The sequence below is a fragment of the Sceloporus occidentalis genome, unplaced genomic scaffold (genome assembly GCF_023333645.1).
Source record: "Sceloporus occidentalis isolate IW3139 unplaced genomic scaffold, rSceOcc1.0.p SCAF_102, whole genome shotgun sequence".
NCBI lineage: Eukaryota > Metazoa > Chordata > Lepidosauria > Squamata > Phrynosomatidae > Sceloporus > Sceloporus occidentalis.
The window spans coordinates 3,228,271-3,235,018 of NW_028317082.1; the positions used below are offsets into that span (position 1 = coordinate 3,228,271).

A 6,748-nucleotide genomic window follows, 5' to 3' on the forward strand; every position below is an offset into this window, starting at 1 on the left:
GTGGAATCAGATAAGCACACAGATTCCTCCATTTTCCTATGAACCTGGGGTGAAAATAGCATAGAAATCTTTTTTTCTTTTTTTTGATTTTGGATCCTCTCTTTTTGACGCCATCGTGTCCTCTTTATTATTGTAAATATCGAAATAAACAAATAAAAAGATTATGACTATATTTTTTTTCTTTTTCTTTTTTACTTTTTTTTTCCTGTCCTTTTCCTTTTTTTTTTTTTTTTTCTTTCTTTTTTTTTCTTCTTATAACCACAGTTCAAGTATTGAGTGATAATCAAAATTTTATAAATTCATTAGTGAAGTATGTGTCAAAATTCATTAGTGAAGTATGTGTCAAAATATGAATCAAAATATATGATCCCAAAATCAATAATTTATATATAGACCATGATCCACTAGTTGATTAGAATCACAGAGACAAATCAAATTTCACCTCCTTCCAAGCTTGATTAGATTAAGGTGTCCTATTCCAGCATAATTATAATAATTAATAATTTAAATTAGATTTCAACATGATTAGAAGACGCAAGCCGTATCACGTAGTGGAGATAAACTGGATCAGTTAATTCCATCCAAATCTGAATTCATGTGTATAGATAATGGGTTGATAACATAATTGATAGCATGATTGATAGCATGATTGGTAAAGTTGAATTCATATAAAGGGATCAATTTTCTTACTCCTGTGTAGCTTGATTAAATTATAAAGTCTGTTTTCCAACATGATTAAGTTATAAAGTCTGTTTCCAACATGATTATAGTACTTTCAATATATTAGTATAATCATACATTTTTTCCCTTTTCCTTTTCTTTTTTCAATGGAAATATCCCTAGATCTGTTACCAAATTAGAATCTCCTCCACCATCATGATTGTAATATAGACAGGTTCCAAAAAATAATTCCAATCTTGATCCAAAAATAAATAAATAAATAAATAAATAAATAAATAGAAAGTACTTTTGACGATTTCCAGGAACTCTGAAGATCCCACTCGGACACCTGCCACAGCTCCTCAGGATCAAAAATCTGTAGTGCGTTTCCCCGCCAAATATTAGATTTCTCTCGGTCTCATTCCAGCTTCCAGCATAACGGCAACATAGCCGAGTCCTTCAATATGGAGCATCAATCGGTAGCTGCCACACCTCAGGATGTTCTCCCGGGGTTGCTGCAACTGAAGAACTTCCAAGGAAGCCGGGGGAAGAAACAGTACGCTAGCCACACGCTGAGAGTTTGCAGCAAGATCGTCAGGCATACCGGGGAGGCAGATCGCAGGACGCCATCACCTGAAGTTCATCCCGCACGCTCCAACGATCCACCCCGTGAGGGTCTCACGTCATCACACCACCGTCCAGTTTTTTTTTATCTTCTTTTTCCAACTATTGTTATGAAGACTTTGGCTCAAAGCGGCTCCATAAGAGTCACAGGCACCCTTGATTTTCTGTTGTACACTTCCTAATCTCTTTCCCCCAAGACAGCTATTGGAAAGTATCTACACCTGGGTCGTTATTTTCACCTCTTTCGGTATGTCTTGTCTCCAAAGTGCGGAATAAGACTCTCGCGTTCCGTCCAGACCTCGTGGCTTAATGGGTAAGGTGTCTGACTTTGGATTGGAAGATTGCAAATTTGAGTTGTCTTGAGGTTGCTGGTGGTTTAGATCCCCAGGTTACTGTTCTTTTGAGTCTAGAGATTGTACATTGCTGTCTTATGTTATGAAATCAATGTCTTCTGCAATGTACTCTTTCAACGCTTAAATTCAATCTTGGATTTTTTCTCAAAAAATTGTTGAATTAAACGAAGCTCAAAGCACAAAAAGAGATGACTGTCAGAAGTGGGATTTGAAGCCACACCTCCACATGGAGACCAGAAGACCCTCACAGAGAGAAGATAGCATTCTTGAGTCTGGCACCTTAGACCACTCGGCCATCCTGACAAGCTACTGCTGCTACGAAAGAAGATATTTTTTTTACATGGTTTCAAGGCAAGGGACTAGCTCTTAGGGGACCTTTTGCCACTGCATTGGTTTAAAGTGGCTTCATTAGAGTCACAGGGTAAGCAGACTTGAGATCCTGCATGTGAAGGCTAAGATTTCACATGTGTTTTTTGATGTGCCATATGTCCACCAAACATATCGCCCCCTGGGCATGCAGGGTTCTTCTACGTATTGTGCGTTGCCAACACCTTTAATGAAATCAAAGTTGATTGCGATGTACTGTTTCAAACACTTAAAGGCAAACTTTAATTCTATCTCCAACTATTGTTATGAAGACTTTGGCTCCAAGTGGCTCCATAAGAGTCACAGGGCACCCTTGATTTTCTGTTGTACATTTCCTAATCTTTTTGCCCAAAGAAATCTATGTGATCATCCTTTGTATAATGTGCCACAGGGCCCACTACTGAAACACATTTCACACTAGAGTAAAATCTGTAAATTGTATTACAGACATTTTTCAGAGACAATTTGTGGATATTGCAACCTAAAACTAAACAAGCACATCAAATGCAGTCAACCACTGGAAAAAAAACACCACTCTAGTGGGACTCGAACCCACAACCTTTGAATATTGGCATTATTTTCGCATCAAAACTTTAATCTTACAAACGGAGCGCTAAACTGCTTTCCACACTTGTGTTAGATAGTTCTATTGTTTCAGATTACCATAATTTCTCACAAACAAATTGTGGATATTTGGAAATACAATTTAATGCTTCAATTAAAATCTGTCAGATTAAGATCTGTCAATAGTATTACAGAAATTTTTCAGAGACAATTTGTGGATATTGCAACTTACAACTAAACAAGAACATCAAATGCAGTCAACCACTGGAGAAACAACAACTCAGGTGGGACTCGAACCCACAACCTTTGAATGCCTTGCTCAAGTGCTAGAAGTCCAATGCGCTATCCATTGCGCCACAGAGCCTAGACATGTAGTCAGAAAACGTCATGAATCCACCTATCTGACTCACGCATAATCCTTCGTACATAGATGTTTCAAATGCATTAGTCGTTTCTGTGTCCTATGTTTGTCTGCGTGTTCTTAATTAACATCAGTCAGAGGAAGGACAGTGGTCATAAAAAGCATATTGTGCCATGTGAAGTAAAGGAAATATAGTTATGTTTCTCTATGAGAAACGTATCCACACATTTTTTTCTCAAACTTTACATGCAGACTGCGTGGCCTAATGGATAAGGCATCTGACTTCGGATCAGAAGATTGAGGGTTCGAGTCCCTTCATGGTTGGAGTTGCTGGAGGTTTGGTTCTGTTGTTCTTAAAAGTTCTTCGATATCAATGAATGTCAGGGAAGTGGAAACTAAGATTTCAATAGTTTCTTTCCATGTTACGTGTCACCCAAGATCTTTAGTCCCTCTTGGTATGAAAGGCAGACATGTCAAAACTAAGATTTCAAGTGTTTTTTTTCAATGTGCCATATGATCACCGAATGTAACCCCATCTTGGCCTACACGGTACCTCTACGGATAGTGCGTTGTTGCGAGATTTGATTCAATCAAAGTTGTCTGCAATTTACTCTTTCAAAAACTTTCAGCAAACATGAATTCTTTTTCCAACTATTGTTATGAAGACTTTGGCTCAAAGCGGCTCCATAAGAGTCACAGGCACCCTTGATTTTCTGTTGTACACTTCCTAATCTCTTTCCCCCAAGAAATCTATGTGACAGCTATTGGAAAGTATCCGACCTGGGTCGTTATTTTCAACTCTTTCGGTATGTCTTGTCTCCAAAGTGCGGAATAAGACTATCGCTTTCTGTCCAGACCTCGTGGCTTAATGGGTACGGTGTCTGATTTTGGATTGGAAGATTGCGGATTTGAGTTGTCTTGGGGTTGCTGATGGTTTAGATTAGACTTGTGCATTCGTCTTCGGGCGAACATGAAAACGAGCACGAAGAGGCCGGTTTTTTGTTCGTTCCGAAGGAACGTAGAACAGAATACAGTGCCGGCAAACCGTAGGCGAAGACGAAGACTCACAATCACGAAGAATCGAAGATTCTTCGTGATCGTCTTCGTTTTTGCCGCGCAACCGCCAAAATTTCAAACAGGAGTGAGCTGATCCTCGTCTGTCCAATCAGCTCACTCTTGTGACGTAACGCTAAGGGTCTCGTCCAATGCCTGTGCTGCTGTTTTTTGAATTCTGAAGGCGCCTTTATAAGACCAGAGCTTGCCTGAGAGATCCATTCATTTTTCGCTGTGACTGCTTTGGCAACACTGCTGTGCTGCATCCGAGCGTTACAGAGAGAGATTGTTCTGTTCTGTGTGAGACTGGTAAGCCTTAGCCTGCCATTTCTCACTGTGTACTTCAGCCTCACTTCAGTGCTACTTAATTAATATATTTAATAATAATAATTTGATTAATTTAATTTTTTTAAAATTAATTTGTCATCAACTTTAGTGTAAGTGCTGTTGAGTTGACAGTGCACCCAGTGCCTCAGTGGCACTGGGGTGCCCTTGCCCTGGGCTGGCACTAGTGCCTATTGCCTGTCCTGCTTAAATAAATTAAATAGAATTTATAAATTACAATTTAATAGAATCTATAATTTAATAGTTCATTATAATATTATATATATATATATATTTGTCAGTCATATATATATATATACTATAGTATACTAGTGTAGAGTGTACTGTAGACATTCATCTACTAGTGTCTAATTTAAAATCAGTAATATTAATTAATATAATTAATAATTGAATTCATTATAAAATTATATATATATTTGTCAGTTATAGTTAGTAATAGTATACTAGTGTAGAGTGTACTGTAGACATTCAGAACATCTACTAGTGTCTAATCTAAAATCAGTAATATCAATAATTCTCTAATTCTTTCTTATCTTAATAGTTAATTAAATTAGCTATAAATAAAAGTAATAATATTAATTAATTACTACTAGCGTATAGTTCAGCTAATCTTATTAGTACTGGTGCTGCAGCTCTATAGTTTGTGCTTTGTTTTAGCAACAGTAAGAGACCAAGTCAATTTTTCTTAATTAATCTTTCATTTTATTTCATTTGTTTTGCTCACCTCAGTCCATCAGTGAAGTGAACTTGTTGGGCTAGTGAGTGCAGCCGCATAAGTGCTGTGTTTTTTTTTGATCAGCAAGCAGTGACGTTAACTGTTTTGCAAAGATTTTCTCATTTATTTTACATTTTATTTCAATTTTATTAAAAGTACCCTTAGTGTTTTGCTCACCTCAGTCCATCAGTGAAGTGAACTTGTTGGGCTAGTGAGTGCAGCAAGCAGTGAAGATAACCGTTTTGCTGTGACATTTTATTTTATTTCTAATTCTTTTCAAGAAAAATTGACTGTGACGAGCTGTACTAAGCAAAGCTTCAAGCTACTAGCTGTAGTACTAAAATAATTCTAATCTTCTTTAATCTTAATCTATAATATATTATAAATAATAATATTCTAATTCATAATCTATAATATAAGTAATTCTAATTCTAAATTCTAATTCATAATCTATATTCTTCTATCTATAATACATAATATATAAGTAAATTAGTTCTAATCTATTAATATTATATAACTTAATATTAATTAATAAATCATATACTGAATCTGATTTAACCTCACTTTAGCTTAGTGGGTTTGAGAGCGTCTGCCTAGAGGTAGACTTATAGTAAGGAAATATAGCTTTAGGCTAGCATAGTGGTAGGCTAAGCTCTTAGGCCCGTGTAAATTCAAATTAAAAATAAAATACTGCTAGTTATTAAATAGTTAATCTTGAGTTAATAATTTCAATAACTTTAGGATTTTGGCAGATTGCACACAGCACAGTGCAGTAGTGCATAGTTTTACTTTTTAAGCAGTAGCACTGAAGAGAACTTCCTCTAATTTTTTTGTCTTTAATTCGTTTTTCCTTTTTTTTATTTTTATTTTTTTATTTTTTTTTTTATAGTTTTTTAAACACTACACTACACTACACTACACTACACTACACACACAACACAAAATTTGAAATGGATCCTCCTTTTGGGACTAAGGAGGGACAAGCTCCATCTACCACCACCACCACCACCACCAGCACCACCACCAGCACCACCACCAGCTCTAAGATGCAGCCTTTGCGTCAGTCTAGTCGGCCAAGTAGGCCAAGCTCTCGCTTATCATTTGGGGAAGCATTGCTTGAAGGATCATCAAGTAAAGGAAAGGCACCAAAAGCAGGCAGTAGTAGTGCGGCTAGGCCCACAAGCTCTATGGTTTTTTACGGAAAGCCTAAAGCACCAGAAGCACGTTCAAAGTTAAAGGGTAGCACAAGTAGTACCAGCCCAGTGACTAAAAAGAAGTGCCTTTTGCCCCAAGCAGCATCTTCCCCATCCACCAGCAGCATGCAAGGTACCAAGCAGAGCCAAATTAGCAGCAAGACTCAGAGGGGTCCCAAACCAAAGCGATCTCATTCCTTTGTAGGGAAAACCACCACCACCACCACCCCCGCCTCTACCACCACTAGTGCTGCGCCTACTGTTCCCACTGGTACCGCCACGCCATGTCCTCCTAGTACCTCTAGCAAGCCACCAAGTCCTTACAAAATTTTTGTAAAGACAGTTAGAGAGAGGGCTACACATAGTGGAACTCCACCTAGCGAGGTAGCAGAGGAGCCTGAGACTGAGAGGCCAAGTGCAGAGTCTATTCTTCCTGCTCGCACTACTACTAGTCACGAGTCTCACGACGATATCAGTCTTAGCTCCAGCCTAGCAGGAATTCCATTCGATCTGG

General features: G+C 37.8%; 2 non-coding genes across 2 annotated transcripts; both read right to left on the reverse strand.

Moving 5' to 3' along the window:
• Positions 1-1,830: 1,830 nt before the first annotated feature.
• On the reverse strand, positions 1,831-1,940 carry TRNAL-CAA (transfer RNA leucine (anticodon CAA)). Its single transcript has 2 exons — positions 1,903-1,940; positions 1,831-1,876 (listed from the first exon to the last, which is right to left on the reverse strand). It is a non-coding gene; the product is annotated as a tRNA-Leu (tRNA).
• A 903-nt stretch (positions 1,941-2,843) lies between these two features.
• Positions 2,844-2,931, reverse strand: TRNAR-UCU (transfer RNA arginine (anticodon UCU)). Its single transcript is given in 2 exon segments — positions 2,844-2,879; positions 2,895-2,931. It is a non-coding gene; the product is annotated as a tRNA-Arg (tRNA).
• Between the last annotated feature and the right edge of the window lie 3,817 nt (positions 2,932-6,748).